This window comes from Gorilla gorilla, chromosome 1 (genome assembly GCF_029281585.2).
Source record: "Gorilla gorilla gorilla isolate KB3781 chromosome 1, NHGRI_mGorGor1-v2.1_pri, whole genome shotgun sequence".
Classification (NCBI taxonomy): domain Eukaryota; kingdom Metazoa; phylum Chordata; class Mammalia; order Primates; family Hominidae; genus Gorilla; species Gorilla gorilla.
In genome coordinates this window covers 72,104,310-72,125,931 of record NC_073224.2, presented here as the reverse complement: position 1 = coordinate 72,125,931, position 21,622 = coordinate 72,104,310, and positions in this window count along the sequence as shown.

Below are 21,622 nucleotides of genomic sequence, written 5' to 3'. Positions count from 1 at the left end.
AATCCCAGCACTTTGGGAAGCCGAGGCAGGTGGATCACAAGATCAGGAGATCGAGATCATCCTGGCTAACACGGTGAAACCCCGTCTCTACTAAAAAAATACAAAAAATTAGCCAGGCGCGGTGGCGGACGCCTGTAGTCCCAGCTACTCGGGAGGCTGAGGCAGGAGAATGGCGTGAACCCGGGAGGCAGAGCTTGCAGTGAGCCAAAATCGCGCCACTGCACTCTAGCCCGGACAATGGAGCAAGACTCCGTCTCAAAAAAAAAAAAAAAAAAAAAAAAAGGTCGAGGGGGATTTGTGTTGTTCGTTTATTTTGTTTTTTAATCAGATTTAATTTTTTTTTTTTTTTTTTTTTTTTTTGCCATTCTACCAAAGCCAGGTGAAGAAAGCAACCTGGAGTTGAAGGTCTTGCAGTTCAGAAGTGGAGAAGGATCTCTTTATATTCTGAGCATTTCCTGGAGGGCAGAAACTGACCTCGTGCTCATCTTTAGATTCTGAGGGCTCAGCAAATAGTGAATTTTTGGTAAATGTGTTTTGGACTTAGAACTAAATTTTAGATAAATCAACTGCTCAAAGTAAAAGGCAGCCACTTGGGGAAGTGATTAAATGCATGTTTAAAACTCAGCCTCTGGGAGAGCCAGGAGCACTGGGCTGCTCTGAGAGGTGTCCTCTGCTCAGCCAAGGTAAGGACAGGGTGGCCCTGGCGACAAGGGGAGCAAAAAGCTGGAAATGGGACTTGATGGAAAGGAGAGTAGGGGACCATTGACTGAAACTAGAAAATGAAGAGGTGGAGATGATTTTGTGCAGAATCCAGTGGAGGGTTTGAGAGGCCAGAAGGCTGTGTGCATGGAGAAGTTCAGCCAGCAGCCTGGAGCTGTGGAAGGGAGCCATCAGGACTCTGGCTGGGGAAGGAGAGCCTGAGGACTCAGCCTGGCTCCTCCTTCTGCCTCACTCCCCCTCTTCACCAATTGGCAGGTTTGCTAATTCTACCTTTTACGTATTCTTAAATCTTTTCCTTCCTGCCTACTACTTGCAACCATATGTCCTCATAATCTCTTCCTTAGATGACTGCCTTCTCACAGGTCTCCCCTGCCAGCCTCTGCTCCTCTTAGATTCACCCTTCACACCATCACCAGTCACTTGCCTGAAATGAAATTCTCAGGATCTCCTTTGCCTTCTCAAAGCCTGTCCCATGCTGGAATCCCTCTCATTCTTCAAGACTCAGCACAGGCATCCTGTCCTCCAGAAGGTGGTCCCTGAAGTTCCCAGGCTCAGCCAGGAGGGCCCTGTGCACTTAAAGGTCATTAAGTGTCCTGTGTGACCACACCAAACTGCAATTGCCTAGCGGTTATTACGTCTTCCTCCCCTGTAGCCTGTGACCTCCTCAGAGCTGCAACCATACCTGGACGTCTCTCTCCTCAGCACCTATCCCAGTCCCTGGAGCATACAGGCATTCAGTTCTTCTTGGGAGGGAGAGAGAAAGGATGGAGGACGAGATACTAATCTTGAAACATGTCTGTATATGGTGGGGTAGCAGCTAAGTTTCCCATATCCTACTTGAGGGGGGCTTGGCTTCCTGCTGAGTCAGGAGAACTCAGGGCTAACTCCTGGCTTTGTCACCACCTAGCTGTCTGACCTTGATCAGGCTGTCTAACCTCTATGGGCCTCGGGTTTCTCATCTAATAAAGGGGTTGGGCCAGATGAACTCCACAGTTCCTTCAGCTCTGATTCTAAGGGCACCATAGGTCTCCTGACCATAGGGGTCTTGGCTGCATCTCTGCACCCAGGGAATCACCTCCCAGGGCCTCTAGCATTTTCCCTGCCCTGAACCTACCTCCCTGGTCCCCTGACTTCCTTCTCCCTGAGCTGGAGAAGCCCATGGCAGCCTCATTACGTGGCACTGACTGTCACAGCCTTGCCGATGGAGACTACCAAACAGTTTTCAATGGAAATTAAACATACTTGGCTTCTCTTCTAAGTTTAACCAGCTATTTTCTGGAGCCATGATTACTTTCTCATTAAGAGCAGAAGTCCAGATGGCCAGGTCTTTGGATCTTGTTTATTGTCTTCTTTAAAAGCTCATTAAATTCCTCTTCCCACCCACTGCTGGAGAGGAGTCCACCAGGCCTCTGGGAAGCCCAGTCCCTCCTCCCATAAGCAGCCCCTCCTCCCTGCCAAAACTGGGCAGCAACCTCTATGAATAATGAAGCCCTGCTGGCCTCAAACCAGGCCACCTTTCCTTGGACCTGTGCCACTTGTGGAGACAGGAGATGAAGGACACAGTCTCTCTCCTCACGTTTCTCATGGTTTCTTTAAAAATGCAAGAAATAGCTATTGAGGAAGATTGAGATAAGTTGCAGAATACACATCCCACTCCTGAATCATTCTTTTATCTCCCAAGAGAATAACCCCCACTGGATAGGGACCTTGTCTTGCTCACTCACCAGTGGATTCCCTCCTCTTGTCCAGGCATTCAAGATATCTGTTGAGTGAATAAATAAATGTCATCTCCCTTGTCATATCCCCAGGTCCTAGAACAGCCTTTGAATCAACAAATTCTTGCTAAAAAATGAATGAATAATGAATGAATGAATGAATGACTTGCACAATGCTTTGAAAGATGAAGAGGAGTTAACCAAAAACGAAACAAAAAAGGAAAGGGGCAAGCAATCCCAAGAGCACAGAGGATGGCATTTGCAAAGGCAGAAGGAAGTGTGGAGCTTCCAGGGAACGGTGGCTTGTTGGAAGTGGCCCAACATTCTATCTGAAAAATGAGTTTAATCGAAGATTTACAGGAAAGTGGCAGCGGACAACCTAGCTTTTCTCACTTCTTTCCCTTCTACCATCAACTTATCTCCTTTAGATCATTAACAAAGTCACAGGGGCTTCATATTTCCACAATATTAACCTCAACCTTTGTTTGCAAGCAACAGAAACTTCAAACTCCTCAAGCTAAAAAGTAAGCAGGTGTCGGAGATGGTTCTTGCTATTTATCTATGTTTCTATGTATACATGTGTGTATGTCTGTATTTATATCTATCTCTCTCTAATCTTGAGTTTACTTCCTTCTGAAGTAACCTCATTCTCTCCCACCTAAACAGCTTCCTCTTTGCAACCAGGGGAACAGGTTTGCATGGCCCCCACAGTGTTGGAAGCACTCATATAACATCCAAATAAAAATACTAGGAGAGGGCAGGATGTAGTGGCTCAGCCTGTAATCCCAACATCTTGGGAGGCTGAGGCAACCAGATCACCTGAGGTCAGGAGTTCGAGACCAGCCTGGCCAATATGGTGGAATCCCATCTCTACTAAAAATACAAAAATTAGCCAGGTGTGGTGGTGTGCACCTGTAATCCCAGCTGCTTGGGAGTATGAGGCATGATAATCGCTTGAACCTGGGAGGCAGAGGTTGCAGTGAGCCGAGATCACACCAGTGCACTCCAGCCTGGGTGACGGAGTGAGACTCTGTCAAAAACAAACAAAAAAAAAAGCCCAGGAGAGGATTTTGATTGGTTCTGGTTGATCATATGCCCACTCCAGATCAATCTCTGCAAATATTGGCCAGCCTGAGTCATGTGCCTTCCCATGATGGACAGTACCGTGACTGACAGACTCGAGAAAGAGAGGAGTGTTCCCCCGAAGGAAGAGATGCTGGGGAAAAATAAAACCACAGATCCCACCACATCAGCCATGCACACATCCCAAGCAGCCAGGTGCCATGTTGGGACACATTGTAGTCATGTCCAGCTGTCCTTATTCAGCAGAGGAGGAGGTAAGCTTTGTATATGTACTTTTTGTCTTACACTAGCCTCTTCTCTGGGGCTCAGTTTCTTCATCTGTAAAGTGAGTATGCTGAGCTAAATTCATCTTTAAAAGTCCCTTCCAAATAGGACAGTCTGGTATTTCTCAGAAGTTTACATTTCAAGGCTTGCTAACTTATCTTGGATAATGGAAATGTCTGTTTCCTTGATTGATTAATTCATGAGGTAAGCTTGGATATTTTATCTTTCTTGTTCTTAGTCATTTCAAAAACACTGGATGTAAGTTCAGCAAAGGAATCCAATCTCTTTCCCAAAGTAAATTTTTTTGTCTCATTCAGAATTGGGTAATTTGGATCATCCTCTTTGGAAGAATGAGATATTTGAGATGAAGTACTTTAGATCCATCCCAATTTTTAATTCTTCGACCCCAAATTTTATCATTTTGAATTGATCCTGGGAGCCATGGAAAGGGAAATCATTCCTCCTTAAGGTTATCTGAAACCCGCTTGACTTTAGTAGAGAATATTTCAGGTTAGTGTCTGTAAGCCTGAAACTACTGTTGTTATTTTATATTTACTGAGCACCGTGATGCCCTTGTAAGGTGCAGAGAAATCAGAAACACGGATCCATTAGCCATTCACAGTGCTGTGGGACTCTGTGCGTTTTCCAAGCACATCCATCTGCTCCTGCACCCCTAAAAACCCTGGCCAGAAGCAGGACAGATCCAGAAAACAGGGCACAAAGAAGGACTATGATGTACTCATAGTTAACAGCTAGTTGGGCATGCTAGAATAAGAAATCCAAGTGTCTGAATTCCAGTTTAGCTCCCCTTCGATATAATCATCCCGTCTCCCCTTCCCCTCCAACCACATTCAAAGCCTCCTTCTCCCAGACCCAGAACCAAGCCCCAACCCTCCCTCACCGAGCTCCCAAGCCTTGTTGATAATGTCATGACCCTGGCCACTGGCCTCACTGAACCTTTCAATCTTGCCTCCCACAAGCATCTTGAGTTGGCACTGTGACTTCCAGGCACCTATGCTATTTGCAGAGAATGCCCTTTCCTTAATCCAAGCCCAATAATCTAAATGTTTGACTCCCTGAGGGACCGTCTAACACAACCAAGCCTTTGTTTGATGGTAGAGCCTGCCTGCCCTCATACCGGTCAGCTGTCTGAGGCCCACGCCCACAGCCCCACTCACCTGCACACAACGGAAGACCTGTGCCTGTCTTCTACAGCTGCGAGAGGGCCACAGAGGATGTGGGCACTGTCCACTGGCCCCGGGGGCTGAGGGAGTCTTCGGAGCCCAGCTGGCATTACTCGCGACTTCTGCAGCTGGTAGGATCCTGGGTTGTGGAGGCAGCACCTGCGTTGTATATCTTAGATCACTGGCTCAGGTAGCAAGTGATTCAACTTCTCCCCAAACCCCCTGCCACCCCTCCAGAGGAACCCTGTTCCTCAGAGATCACGGCTTTCTTTGATGGGCTTGAGTGGCTAAGGCCTGACATGGTGAACAAAACCTAACTTGAGAAGAACCTCAATTGTCTTCCTGATCATTTTCCCAAATAGTCTAGTACAAACCATATCCAGCAAGCCACTTCTTCTTGTATTCTTTCACTCATAAAAATATTTATTGGAGGCCGGGTGTGGTGGCTCACGCCTGTAATCCCAGCATTTTGGGACACCAGTGCGGGCGGATCATGAGGTCAAGAGATCGAGACCATCCTGGCTAACACAGCAAAACTGTGTCTCTGCTAAAAATACAAAAAATTAGCCGGGTGTGGTGGTAGGCGCCTGAAGTCCCAGCTACTCGGGAGGCTGAGGCAGGAGAATGGTGTGAACCTGAGAGGTGGAGCCTGCAGTGAGCCAAGATCACGCCACTGCACTCCAGCCTGGGCAACAGAGCGAGACTCTGTCTCAAAAAAAATATATATATATATATGTGTATATGTATATACACATATATACACACACATATATATACACACACACACATATATATATACACACACACACATATATATATACACACACACAAATATATATACACACACATATATATATATATTGGAGGTCGGGAGCAGTGGCTCACGCCTGTAATCCCAGCACTTTGGGAGGCTGAGGTGGGTGGATCATGAAGTCAGGAGATCAAGACCATCCTGGCCAACATTATGAAACCCTGTCTTTACTAAAAATACAAAAATTAGGCGAGCATGGTGGTGCACGCCTGTAGTCCCAGCTACTCAGGAGGCTGAGGCAGAAGAATCACTTGAACTCTGGAGGCAGAGGTTGCAGTGAGCCAAAATTGCGCCTCTGCACTCCAGCCTGGGCGACAGAGCCAGACTCCATCTCAAAAAAACAAAAACAAAAACAAAACAAAACAAACAAACAAACAAAAAATTTACTGGATTTCACTATATTTTTGGAACATTAAAGAAGCTGACATGCTTTTCTAGAACACTCACTTTCCCCATGCCTTGAAGCCCATGATAAATGCTCCCTCATTCAGGAAGCCCCTCCTACAATTTCTATTTTAATTAAATTAGTGGCACAGAGAACCATGAGGGCTTACTGCTCACAGTTGTCCCCTAATGGCCAGACTTCTCTCAGCCACTGGTACTGCAGCTAACTCTGTTAGCACTTGACTAGATGTGGTCTGAAACGTCTCAGAGCCAGGGTCTTTGATTCTCCTCTCCCCACCCAGAACCCTGCAATCCATCACACTTTCTGAGCCCATTCTTTCTTGTAGGATCTCTCCTCCCTCACTTGCAGAGGATTTCATAAGCAACCCTGCCTGTCTTTTTGCTGCTTACTCTGGTCTTCTGCACATGGGAACCAGATTCATCTTCCTAACAAAGCACTGTGATTGTGCCCTGCACTGACTCAAAAACAGCCATTAATTTTCCACTGTTCATAGGATTCTTTCAGTCATTTATCAAGTACTTGTTGAGGACCTACCATATACCAACTACTCTGCAAGACCCTGAGGATACAGCCGTGAGCAGAATCGAATTGCAGTGTAGATGGGAAGAGCCACACAGGCGAGCAAAACAGTGATGTGATGAGTGCTGTCCTAGGAAGTACGTAGGGGTGTCAGGGAGGTGTAGACCACGAGCACCTCACCTGGACAGGGAAAGGTTTGCTGGGGTGAGACAGCTAATCTGGGCAGAAACTCCCTTGTCTGCACTCAAGGTCTAGGCCCCTTTTCCTCCAAGCTGTCCCCACTCTGAGTGTTGGCTCTGAGTAAGGCACTCCTTAGCCAACTTGAACACCCTGCCCACTTGCCTTCCTCCCAGTCCTCAGTTCTGAATCCTTTCTCCATGTGTGGGACTGAAACTCCAGCAGGGCAGGACCAGCAGTCCTTCAGCCAAGTCCAGCCCCACGGTCAACACAGGATGGGCCCACATGATGTATTTTAAAGGTTTGAATTAGGTGCTCTGGCAGAGACCGTCAGGGCTGTAGCCAGGCCATGGCTGCCCCACTAAGAATGACATTTCCTCACCAGTCATAGGACATGCATGAAGCTGAGGTGGGCCACTTCCAAGGCTGGGCTTTCACAATGCTGCACGTGCCCCCACCCCCTCACCGCCCTTTCCTCTATTCCCCCGGCTGACACCTGGGCAGGTGGTGACCCAGCCTTGATCATGACCTTTCATATTATGACCAAGACATGCAAAAGACACCACCGTCCTGGTCCCTTAAGCCACTGTATTGTTGGCAGGGCAGCACAAGCTTATCTCGATGAATACAGTTGCCAACGTGTCAGATTTCAGATTTCCAGCATCCACCAAAAAAGTGGAAGATCTAGCAACACTACGTCCACAGTCCTGCAGGGCAGCAGTCAGCAGGCACCGAGTCAGTTTGCCACAGACCCAGCCATGCCTGGTGATCTGAGGTCTGGCGTCCCTGCCACAGCCCTTGAACTGTTGCTTTTCTGACCCTTCACCCTTTTCTATAAACTGACTGATTCTTGCAGACAACTGTAATTTAAAAACAGCCCTGCAGCTTATTTGAAGCATTTGAGCCTCTGAGTAGAACATGACTCAGGGAATCCAACTGCTGGTGAACCTCTTGCCTGCCTCTTCTCTCAGGACTTTGTGCCACTTAAAAACCCATACCTAGGCTCGGCACAGTGGCTTATGCCTATAATCCCAGCACTTTGGGAGGCCAAGCCAGCAGATCACTGGAGGCCAGGAGTTTGAGACCAGCCTGGCCAACATGGCGAAACCCTGTCTCTACCAAAAATACAAAAATTAGCCAGGTGTGGTGGCGCGTGCCTGTAATCCCAGCTACTCTGGAGGCTGAGGCAGGAGAACTGCTTGAACCTGGGAGGCAGAGGTTACAGTGAGCCGAGATCACACCACTGCACTCCAGCCTGGGCGATAGAGCAAGACTGCCTCAAAAGAAAAAACAAAACAACAAAACAACAAAACAACAGAAAACACCCACATCAGTTATTTCAATTCTGGTTTAGGACCTAGATCAGACCCAGTGCCTAACAAATATTCTGTGTGTCCCCTTTACATCCCTGAAATTAAATTAATATTACCCCCCTACACACACAATTTTAAAAATCAGTATAATGCCCTAATTGAAATATAAAAGAGAAATAAAAGTCATTTATGATGACATCATATGTGTTTCAATATGTTAAAGTTTGGTGCAACTACCTTAGCAGCCAGCAGGAAACAGTCAGATGCTTGCTTGCAGAAAAAGCACCACCGCAAATCTGACAGCTGCAAATGCAGATTGGTACAGGTGTATGTGGTTTGCGTAACTCAAATACCACAAGTGGCATTGGCATTAGGGATGTGATTTTTTCAAAAGGTGAACAACACAAAATCTAGTTTATCCCTGATTCTCACCATAGTTGCATTCCTGGAAAAACTTCACGCATTTAAAAATATGCAACTAATACTCCATGGTCATGAGTCAAATGGAGTTTGATTTTAGGCTCAGATTATTCTGAACATGTTCTCCACTCAAGAATGCACAGTGGGCTGGGTGCGGTGGCTCATGCCTGTAATCTCAGCACTTTGGGAGGCTGAGGTGGGCAGATTGCCTGAGGTCAAGAGTTCGGAGTTAGAGACCCATCTGGCCAACATGGTGAAACCCCATCTCTACTAAAAGTACAAAAAAAAGTTAGCCAGACATGGTGGTGTGCAGCTATAATCCCAGCTACAGCTACTTGGGAGGCTGAGGCGGGAGAATCACTTGAACCAGGGAGGTGGAGGTTGCAGTGAGCCGAGATCATGCCTCCGCACTCCAGCCTGGGCGACAGAGCAAGACTCTGTCTTAAAAAAAAAAAAAAAGAATGCACAGTTGGCACCCAGCCATTATGCAGGACAGGAACAGTTCTTCGTTGGGAGCATCACCCAGAGCATCGCAGGCTGTCTAGCATTTCTGCCTTTTCCCATTAAATGGCGAGACCATCCCAACTCAACCATTAAGACAACCAAATTCACCCCCACAGATGCTTTCCCAATGAGAATCACTGCACCAAACCAAGAAGACACACAGAGAGGTGAATGGGGATATTGGGTAGGACTCCAAGATTTTCCTCAGACCTCAAAGATAATGAGACATCACCTCAACATGATTTCCTGTGACTATCCAGACTTGTTAGGCTTTTTCTTCAGCAAAGGAGTCAGGAATGAACAGAAAAGACTCTAGTAGCCTCCAAGGTGAGTGTCCCATTGGCTTTTCCCTCTCTGGACCCTGGGAGAAGAGGAGGAGGTAGATGGCTCCTCGGCAGACAAGCTCTTCCTCCCCACCCCACTCAAACCCAACAAGACAAACTTCACTTCTTGATTTCTGTTTTTAAAAAGGAAGAACAAATAAAGCAAGAGGCTGAAACTGAATGAAATTCAGTTCTCCTGTCCCTCACATCTCCTGTCTATTAATAGCCTCTTTGAATGAGTCACATTGAGACATTTATTGGCTGTCTCTGAGAGTGTTTTTACCCAAAATAGTTCCCAAGCCATGTTTCTATGCTGCTGTGACGCTGGGGCAGCCAACACAGGCGCCGTTTCTCAAAGAAGAAACATGCATGTAAATCAGGTTTCACCTGGGCGGGCTGGGCCAGGGCCCAGAGTCAAAACACCAATCGGCCCCTCACAAACTTAAAACACTGAGGGCATGAATGCTTCATCCTCCGGACTCTCCCCCAGAGACCAGCCTCCTGGCGTCTCCTTGAAGAAGCACCTCATTGTCTCCACAGACCTTGGTGTTGTCTCAACTCTTACACCGTTTCTTTAATGGCTTTTTGGGGGAATGCTGTTGTGCTTCCACATGTGTGTACTGAGGGGACAGGGACAGAGAGAAAACAAGTGAGATGTTATTTCTCCCAGGACCCTAGAGCCAGGGTCTGCTCCTCCTTGTCCCTCAGAGCCTAATACCCTCAGGGCAGGCGCCTCACTTTCCTCATTTCATGCCACCCCAGCCCCTCATTTCCTCCTCTGTCCCAAGCCATTTTTAACTGTCTGACTGGGAAGGATCTGACCTGACAGGACAATTAAATATTAATACTGTGATTGAAGAGTCTGTGTGTAAATCAATTAAAAATAGGACATGTGGTACTCAGCTATTTTTAACCTATTTTTTCTTTCTGTCTGGAAAACTCTTGCTGCATAGCTCAGACCCGGGTGCCTTGGGGCTGGGATGGATTCTGGAAGGTGGGGAGGGCAGGCTGGGAAGCTGGTCACCACTGTCCTCAGATGGGTGCTGTGTGTAGGGGTTGATGTGGCCTTTCTCCTACCACGCAGACAGAAGGGGGTTCCATGCACCAGTCCCCTCCTCCTCCATCAAAACCTCCCAGGACTAGCTGTCACTCTCTTTGGGCTCCCCTCCCGTGCCAGTTTACATCAGATGTTTGTAATTATTTGATTTTTTTATTGTGAGGGAACACATTCTAGAGGGCAGGAACCATCCTCTCCATCTTTCTATACAGGTCCCCGCCCAGCTGGAATGTGCTGGGCACTTAATAAATGTTTGTGCAATGAACCAACAGCAAGACAATGACATCTGCCACTTGTTACAACTTCCTTATTTGAAATGGCAAACCTGTTTAATGACAATTAATCCTTCTGCCCCTTCCAAGTCAACTCGAGGTAGCATGTGGGTGAAAACAGTTTACATGGAGAAAGTATAATGTTTATAAATAAACATTTATTCCATCATCTCTTTCTGTAAAAGAAGCAGAGTGGGCAGCTGCTCCCAGACCCCGAGATAAATTGATTACCCACCATCAGCAGGCACAGATTTTGGCTCTGAGCTTCCTGGAAGCCCAGGCCAAAAGGAAGACATTGTAGGCAACATGGTTTTCATTTACTCAGCCAAAAGATCACAAGTCAGTCTGCAGAGACAAAGTTTTTCCAAAACTCTCTAACTCAAGAGTGATTTGGTATGTGAATCCTTACACTGAAATCCTAAAGCAATTAGCTGGATATGGTGGTGGGCGCCTGTAGTCCCAGATACTCAGGAGGCTGAGGCAGAAGAATCACTTGAACCTGGGAGGTGGAGGTTGCAATGAGCCAAGATGGCGCCACTGCACTCCATCCAGCCTGGGTGATACAGCAAGACTCTGTCTCAAAAAAAAAGAAAAAAGGCAGAAACCCTAAAGCAAGCTTGTCCAACCCACAGCTCACGGGTCGCACGCAGCCCAGGATGGCTTTGAATGTGGCCCAACACAAATTTGTAAACTTTCTTAAAACATTAGGAGTTCTTTTGCAATTTCGGCTATTGTTAGTGTGTTTTATGTGTGGCCCGAGACAATTCTTCTTCTTCCAGTGTAGCCCAGGGAAGTCAAAAGATTGGACACCCCTCTCCTGAAGTGTCATTTAGCTGTTCCTCAAATAAGCCACACTGACTTCTGCCACAGGACTCGTCCATCTCCTGGAATGTTCGGCAGAGCTTCTTGACATTCGCCTCTCTGCTCAAGTGTCCCCTCAGAGCAGCCATCCTGCCCCCCAGCATCCACTCCTAGCACCACACTTGAACCACACTTTGCCTTCCTTTATTTCTCTCCGTTGCATTTACACTCACTCATCCAAGTCCTTTACTTATGTGTTTGTCTGCTTGTTTTCTGTCTCCTTCACTAGACTATAAGCCTCATGAGGGCAGGGATTTTGTCTGTTTGGTTCATTGCTGTATTCCCAGGTCCTAGATTAGCACTTGCTATCTAACAAGCGTTAAATATATATTAGCTGAATTGTGACTCAAGGACATTTTCAAGCAGGATTTTTGGAAGTGACAGAAACACTGTTTTAAAAGAAGACTCCTGTAATTATGAAGACTGTCTGATAAGTATGATATAACATGTTCCAGGTACTTTGATTTCTTATAATACAATTTCATACAGGGATAGAATGTGGAGGATCTATAAATGGGTTGCATTAACAAGTTCCTGGGTCTGTCATCCGTCTCAAACATCAGGAGCCTAAGTGAGATTTGGCAAGTCTTCTTTCACTCAGGGTCTGCTCTTAATTGGACTTCCCAGCAACTACTCCAAGTACAGCTCTTCAAGACTGCTTAAAATGTGAACCTTCTGGTTTAGCTACCGGACAACAAGGCAAAGTGCCACTTACCTGCAGATGCTTAAGAGCTGGATTTACAGCCTCATCCTCCGAAAAAGAGAACTAACTTCAGCAGGAACAAGGACAGCTGGAGTAACTACAGGCAGAGCCAGTGCCTCCTGTAAGAGAACTCTGAACACTGTCTGGAGCTCACACAAGTTCCTGGAATAATGCTTTAAATTCTATAATCTGTAATGCCTTGAAATTCTATATCTGTATGATATATAATCTGTATTAGTAATCTGTTGCTGCATAACAAATTATCCCCAAAGCTTAGCAGCTTAAAATGACCAACATGTATCATCCCATAGTCTCCGTGGCTCAGGAATTTGAGAGCAGCTTAGCTGGGTGGTTCTGGCTCAGGGTCTCTCACGAGGTTGATGTCAAGATATTGGCCAGGGCTGCTGTCATCCAAAGGCTTGACTGGGGCTGGAGAGTCAAGGTGGCTCACTCACGTGCCTGCTGACAGTTTCTCACTTGTTCTCCTCACCACCAGGGCCTCTCCAGAAGGCCACTTGAGGGTCTTTATGACATGACAGCTGGCTTCCCCCAGAGCAAGTGATCCGAGAGAGCGAGCAAAAGGGAAGCCTCAATGCCTTTATGGCCTCATCTCAGAAGTCAGTCTCTTCCACTATGTTCTATTTGTTGAAAGTGAGTTGCTAATTTCAAGCCATATTGAAGTGAAGAAAAATTTAGCTTCACCTCTTAAAGGAAGGAGAATTAAAGAATTTGTAGACATATTTTAAAAGCAGCACACCAGCTAATGTGAAGAAAGTGGTCTCAGCAGGAGAAATATGTGCAATAGCCATTACCAGGCAGAGAGTTCTGTGTAAGAGGAAGCATGATGCACTGAGAAGATCCTGGATGAAGAATTAGACATTCCAGGACTCACATCTCAAACCCATCACTTAACAGCTGCATGAATTCAAAGATGTTTACCTTCTCTGGGCTTCAGTTTTCCCTTGTTTAAGATGGAGATAATGTTACTCATTTTGCTGAAATACTACGAGAAATAGAGAAAGTCCATGTCAATCTCTCTGGGCACACAATAAATACTCAAGAAATGGTAGGTCTTATTAAATTGTGCCATGACACCTCCGTGAATCCTTAATTCTTGAAGAATTATAAATGGGTATACTGTACAATGTAGGAAAATGGATAAACCACTAAAGAGTATTACTTAAGATATGCCACATAAATGGCAGTAGATGTTTATCTAATATAGTAATTTTGGTTTGATACTCAGCTTATCCATCTGGGATATTTATGGGTGCGTGTGTGTGTGTGTGTGTGTGTGTGTGTGTACACTGTGCCCCTAGTTCTCCAATAACATTTCAACGGCTTACAAAAATACCAATTGCAGCCAGTCATGGTGGCTCACACCTATAATCCCAGCATTGTAAGAGGCTGAGGCGGGAGGATTGCTTGCGTCCAGGAATTCAAGACCAACCTGGACAATGTAGGGAGCCCTCATCTCCATAAAAAATACAAAAATTAGCTGGGCATGGTGCAAGTACCTGTAGCTCCAGCTACATGGAAGGCTGAGGTAGAAGGATCACCTGAGCCCAGTTTGAGGCTACAGTGAGCTATGATTGCATCACTGCACTCCACCCTGGACAACAGAGCAAGACCCTGTGTCCAAAAAAAAAAAAAAAAATACCAATCTCAGCTGGATGTTGTAGTGTGTGCCTGTAGTCTCAGCTACTCAGGAGGCTGAAGCAAGTGGATCCCTTGAACCCAGGAACTCAAGCCCAGCCTGGGCAATATTGCAAGACTCCATATCTATTTTTTAACGAATTGCAGAATAAAGTCATTGGAAGCAAAATGTTATGGCCATGTGCAGTGGCTCATGCCTGTAATACCAGAACTTTAAGAGGCCAAGGTGGGAGGACCACTTGAGCCCAGGAATTTGAGACCAGCTTGGACAACATAGTAAGACCCCGTCTCTACAGAATTAAATAACTAGTGAAGCATGGTGGAGTACATCTGTAGTCCTAGTGGAAGGCTGAAGTGGGAGGATCACTTGGACCCAGGAATTCAAGCTTACCATGAGCTATGATTGTGCCACTGCACTCCAGCCTGGGTGACAGAACAAGATGTTATCTTAGAAAAAGAAAAAGAAAAGTAAAGGAAAGAAAGAAAGAAAAAATTTTAAAGTATGCTATGAAAAACAAACAGAAACCCAGGAATATGCAAAGCACAAATCAAAGGAGAAAAAAGACTAAAGTGAGGAGGAAAATAAAAATAATTCGAGACAAAATTTTGGGCTCTAAGCCAAAATGAACAGAGGACCATGATCAGGGTCACAAGGAGATACTAAGTACTTTTTCTAGAGCTTGATTCTAAAGGGAATGTCTCATGAGAAAGTCACCATAAAACACACAGAAAGATGTAAGACTATCCCTAGCGGAGCTATAATCACTATATTTTTAAAGCTTATGGCATCCTATGAGCATGCAGAGGACATGATCTCAAAGCCACCACTTGATAATGGCAATTCTGCAGGGGTCACATCTGCTTGGCGTATCTAGAAGAGTGCATGGAAGACAGCCTACATGTCTTTTGGTAATACTTACCTAGTATCCAAATTAAGATAGTAAGAACAATAGTATGCATTTTTTGAACACTTACTAGGGATCAGGCAATAAACTTGATGCTCTCCATGCATGGTCTAATTCAATCTTGACAATATCCTGTGAGATTAATACAATAATTAACCCCACTTTCAGAGGGGGAAAGTGACACACAGAGACTCTGGATCACACAGATTGCGAGAAGAGTCCGGATCTAAATCTGGGCAATCTAGAGTCTGTCCTCTGAAAGTTCTCACTGTGAGCCTGGAATACTGGGGACTGAGACGCAAGTGGAGGTGGGTGAGGACACCTGGAAGGCAGGGATGAGGCTCTCCAGCAGGGCCTGCTGGGCGGTGGCCTGTGTTAATTGAGGAGCCCCAGGATGACAAGCAGCAGAAACGAGAAGGGTCTCAGCCAGAGGAAACTCCCATTACCTCTCATCGTTCTGTCTAAAACTATAGTGTTGCCCTAGTTCTGCTAGCTCTGGGGCTCACACAAAAGACTACAAAGGCATCTCAGTGGCCTGGGAGCCAAGGATGTGGTTCTTAGATGGACGCTCCCCAAAAAGAAGTCCATAGCCAAATAAGATCAGAAAGGCCACCAAGATCTATTAGCATAATAAAGGCCCTAGGACATTCTGTGGTCAAGAAATCTATTTAACATCCTTTCATCTGGCATTGCCCAAACTTTGTATTGTTGAAGCATGTGTTCACATCCTGCAGCACTAGCAAATGCTGACCTAAAAGATCTCTAAGGTCTCTCAGTTCAAGGAGTCCATAGTTTTAGTTCTTCTTAAAAAAAAAAAAAAGCAACAGTAAGAACAAGGAATGAAAAGGCAGAACTCCTAAGCTCAATTTCAATCTCTGCCCCTGATTAGCTGGAAAACCTGAGTTAAAAAAACATCATTTACTCTCTCAGAGCCTTGGTCTTCTTATCTGTAAAATGGAGATAATGATGGTGTCTCTATCATTATGCTGCTTTGAGAATCAAATTAGGTAATATATGCACTCTGAAACAATGTATAAATTATAACTTGGCATATGAGTCAGCTATTACTATTGTAAATTAAAAACACAACAAAACCAGAAGTTGAACCTGAAAAGGTTTTAATCACCTGGTTATCTCTTCGGGGCTCACCATAGCTCTGCTTGCCCTTAGACTTTGTAGTAATGACACACATTTTCCAAATGGAGCAAATCCCTTGAATTCTCTTTCCCATCCTTCAGATTGATACTTTCAATGTCATTTCAATTTAGTATTTGGGTCGGGAAGAGAAATAAATTAAAACCAAACAAATGGTTTTTTCTTCTACACAGCAAACCTCTGGTTGAATGAGTTTGAAGCTTTTCATTCAGTGCCAAAAGCTGGTGGTCAAATTAAAAACAGCACAAGACAAAAGGAGACTACTAAGAGAGGAGAAATTCATTGGAGAAAGCTGAATTCCAGTACAGCAAATCCCATACAGACAGTCCTAAAAAACAACTCTTTAGGGACTAGAAAACATACCAATCCCTCCAGAACAGCTCTCTTTCTGGATAGAATGCTTCTTTTTTACTTCTGAGTCTGGTAGCTGGTGAGATAAAGTGATTCCGGCCCAGACAACACCTTCCTGTCTTCTGCGCGTAATAAATAATATAAGTTTATGTCATGAGAAAAGATCACTCCCCAAATTCTTCCACCCCATTTGCTTATTTTCCTCTTTGGACTTTACCCAAGCCATGACTCTCCCACTCAGCCAGTTCAAAGAAACCTTTCACTTGAAAGGTTTCTAATTTGAAAGATTTCTAATTTTGAAAGAATTAGTGTTTCTAATTTTGAAAGAATTAGTGTTTCTAATTTTGAAAGAATCGTATCTTTCATGATACAGTGAAGCTAAAGGTCCAATATGGAGTCTGCATGATGAAACTTTTTCTTTTTTTTTTTTTGAGACAGTCTCACTCTGTCGCCCAGGCTGGAGTGCAGTGGCACCATCTCGGCTCACTGCAACCTCCGCCTCCCAGGTTCAAGCAATTCTCATGTCTCAGCCTCCCGAGTAGCTGGGATTACAGGCCTGCACCACCAGGCCTGGCTAAATTTTGTACTTTTAATAGAGACAGGGTTTCACTATGTTGGCCAGGCTGGTCTCAAACTCTTGACCTCAGGTGATCCACCTGCCTTGGCCTCCCAAAGTGCTGGAATTACAGGCGTGAGCCACCATGCCCGGCCTGAAACTTTCTAATGATTGTTTTACTCTGTAAGAATATTTCTGATTCTGGCTGGATCACTGACTTGACATTGAAGGAAGTTATTGGACTCAGTCTCAGTAGTAACTGGGATTCCTCAGAGGAAGAGTTAGAATTGTTGAGAAATGAAATAGTTCTTCCCAGAGCAAGATATAGCCCCAAAGATACAAAATGATGGTGCCATGAGTTGGAAACTATGGTTTCCTGCATTTTTATCTATGGTGTGCAATCAAAAGTCCAGGTTCTGCATTTCTAAAATGTCCTGTTTAATGAAATTTCACTCACAACTTTTTTTTCCCTTTTGATTTTCTGGAAAATGTGAAGCATTCGCACAGGGAAGAAAATACAGCCTCTTTTCATTTTGCTTAAACCCAGGAAGGCTTTATTCAGTAGCACCTGTTTGGGTGGACTTCAACAAGCTTCTCCAAAATAGAAACGTTCCATTAGTAAACTGTTTAGGAAATAGACCATGCTCAGAAATGAGCCTGCTGAAAGAGCTGCAAAGTTATTCTGCTGTTTCATCCTTGCTTATTTTCCCCCCATTGAGTTTCACGTCTTATTTTTAAACTATGTTTCACCTTAAGTGACAAAGCAGCGCTTTGGAAATTATATATAAAGTCTATTATTTTAATTTGTTTATTAAAAATTATTTTGTCTCTTAATTAGTATTAGATCCAAAAGAGTGCTGCTATGTTTATTTACATATGTATAGACATATGTACATATATGTTATGTATATTTCTTGCTATGCATGTAATATATAAGCATTGTAGATTATATATTATATAACTCAGATAATATATATTTATATATAAAGGTTTATATGCTATGTATATTTACATATATACACACATGTATATATGTGGATATATAAATAAAGCACTAAGCATGGAACATATACATAAAGCACTAAGCATGATATATATATATGCTTATATATAATATATATAACATATGTATTATATTATATATAATTCCAGATATATAATGTATGCTTAATCCTTTATGTATATTTTCCAGTCAGTCCTTACAATTCTGTAATGCAATTGTTAGTTCTCCATTTTTCAAGCAAAGAGCCTCATTAGAGAATTTACTTCTCTAGCCCAAGGATGTGCAGTCATATCAAACTTGGTATTTCACCTCAGTGCTGATTCTAGAGCCTGTGTTTTCCCTCCTGTCCATCATTCTGATTTTCTCACAGCTAACAATATAGGAGCATCAGATATTCCTGTATTGGATGGAACAGAAAGGAAGCTAAGAGCTCATCCACTTCACCTTCATTTTATGGGAGGAATGGGAGCCCAGAGAATTGAAATGACTTGCTCAAATGTACGTAATTAACTGACAAGAGCCGTCACTTCTCAGCATCTCCTTTTACTCCAGAATTCCACTCACATAGTAGAATCTCACTCAATGTGAGAGTTTATTGGAATTTACTCCCCCAAATGAAACTAGATTTATTTTATTTTCTTTATATGTAAAGGAATTCATGATTTAAAAAACAGCATTCACTCTGTCCACATAAAATTGTGAATATGCACAAAGAGATGTATGAAAGATGAACTCTAAAATATTCATGGTAGTTATCTCCAGGTAGTGGGATTTCAGATTATCTGTCTCTTTCTCTATACTTTTTTGTGTTTTTTTACACATATATATATATATAATTAGAACATGCAATAAGGTCAGCTGCTCAATTAATAACCCCGTGTGTAGTTTTTCTAACATTCTCATGTTCATGTAACAAACTATATAAAAACATGTATACATGTATTTAAGGGTTGTCAATATTTGTTTTACAAAAATGTTTTTTCCCTATACATTCTCTGAAGTTTGTTCTATCACTTAAAAACATTTTGTGAAAATCTCTCCAAATCAATTGGTAAAGCTCTATTTAAATAGTGCCCAACATTACATGGTTGAGAATATGCCATGATTTTACCCATTCCCCTTTCAATGAATTCTCAGTTTGTTTCTTGATGTTTGCCACCAAAAGCAATGCTGCAGTGAATATCCTTATACTGGTGGCTTTACTTCTATAGAACAGACTTCCAGTAGTTGAACTGGTAGTAAAGTCCTCCTTTGCTACTCTCTCCTCATTATTTTATGTGTATTCTTGGACATACATAGTCTTCCACATGAATCTTAAAAAATTCTGTATCTAATTAAATAAAAACCTTACTTAAATTCCACTTAAATTAAAATTCAATTAATTATACATGTTACTATTGAGGAAAATGACATTTTTATGGTGTGAAGTTTTCCTTTCCATACTATATATTTTGATTACTTTTCTGATCTTGCTTTAGATCATTTGATAAAATATTATAGCTAACTTCATATGGCTCCTGTGCCTTTCAGATCTATATTTATATCCTATAAAATTTTCATATTAATTCTAATATTATGATATTGCTTGAATTTTCTAGGTATAAAATTACATTTCTAAAGTATGATATTTCATCTCTTCTTTTTCCATATTTATGCAAAATATTTCAATTTTTGCCTTCTTGCATTTACTAGAATTAACTAATGTTGAATTTTGGGGATAATGAGCATGTCTTTTCTGTTCTTGATTTTAATGAAAATGGTATTCTCATTTCATTATTTATGATGATGTTTGCTATTGATATTTGTTCATCATTATCATATTTTCATACTTTTCTATTTATATCTTTACTTAGTTTTTTGACTAATGATGTGCTTTAATATACTGATATAATGAATTTCATTAATATATTTATTAATATTGAACCATTCTTATATTCTTGTATTTTTAGAATAAGCCCTCCTTGGTCAAATATTATTACTATTATGATACATTGTTCTCTTTGCTCATTCTTTCTTAAACGTTTTTGCAATAATATGTATTAGTATGCTTGGATGATAGTTTTCTTCTATTTTAAACTTTTTAAAGCTTTCCCACTCAAGTTATTCTCAATTTATTCATAGGGAATTTTTTTCTTATTTTCAAAGTTATGTGTATCTCTTATGGAATCCTGTAGCTAGAATTTTCTTCCTAATTTGTTTTTTAACTAATTTTTAACTAATTTAAAAGCTGAAGAAAACTGATTTTAAAATGCAAGCTACTGTTTCCTGAAAAGACTGAAACTCAAATTCACTTTTGGTAGACTGTCCTTTTATTCTGGGAAAACCATATGAAGAAACTGTGTGGTTTCATAAAGTTTATTCAGAAAAAACCTAGTAAAATCATCCCTCTCCCAAAAGAAATATTTTTGCCTCAGAAGCTGAGTGTTCTGCAGGGTGATGCTAACGTGTGTCTGCTTGTGCCAGAGCTCAGATTTCTGTAGACTGGGTTATGTTTTCTTCTGACTGGAGCATTTCATGTTTGTTTTATGGTGAGGAGGGAGGGAAAGAGAAAAATAGGAGAAATGTTTTCCTTTTCTGAGTGATTTAGAATGCACCCTATATCAAACTCATGAGGATATTTAAAGCATAATTTGCAAGATGTAGACAGCTGGAAAGAAGTGCTGCAGGACCAAATCCCATGTATGACACAGTAAGAAAGAAATGGACTGGCCTAGGGCAGCTCTGCCTAAGCCATTTTGTAAGATTAGGCCACCCAGAATCTGCTGAGGAGAAACCAGCTTGAGGTGGCTGTCCCACCCACTCCCCACCTGTGTGTGTAAAATGGCATTCCCCAAGAAAGAGGCAGTCATTCCCCCTTTGAAAAATGCTGAGAAAGGGTAGATCCTAACACAAGAAATGGAGCCTGGGAAGCCAGGCCCTGAGTTGGGCTGAGGCAGAGAGCATTTTTCTTCTCTCCTGACCTTGGGCAGTTGGGTCTGGACAGGAAGTCATGATGCAGGGGTGGGCAGGCCCAGCCAGTGGAGCCTGGTCCCAAAACCCTCTGCAGAGGCCAAGGATAGGCCCACCTGGACCTGTGAGCCCTGACAGTGGCCACCTCTAACATTAGTTATGACCTATTCTCTACTGTGTCCTACTTCCTTTTTGATGTCCCCAGCCCTTCCAAAAATTCCTCTAAAGAGCACCAATACTGAGGGTAGTGAAGGAGGCTGCTCCCTCACTGCGGAGGAAGAAGAAAGCTGTGTCATCTCTGCCACGCCACCTCCCCAAAAGCAGATCACTGTGGGAGTGTAGTTAGTCCCCCGCCTCTATCCCTCCAGGGTCTGCCTCAGTTGCAGGCAGTCTCCTTGCCCCCGACATTCCCTTCCTGGGCAGCTCTCATATGGAGACTGAGCAAAGCAGCTGATTAAAATCCTGGCCCAGGTGGCACAGAACATTTGAAGGGCAATGGTCTCTCCAGAGATTCTTCACCTGGTTGCCGGAAGCTTTATTGGGTCTGCATTGAAGCTGTCTTCCCAGGCCCTATTCTCTTTCTTTTCTTCCTTTCCAAGGTGTTGATCTCTAAAACACCATGAAGTCCTCTTGAAGAACGCTGTCCTTGCTTCTGCCTTTGGGAAACCCAAACTGCAAGGGCAAAGGGCACAGAAGCAGTGGTGTGCTGACAGAA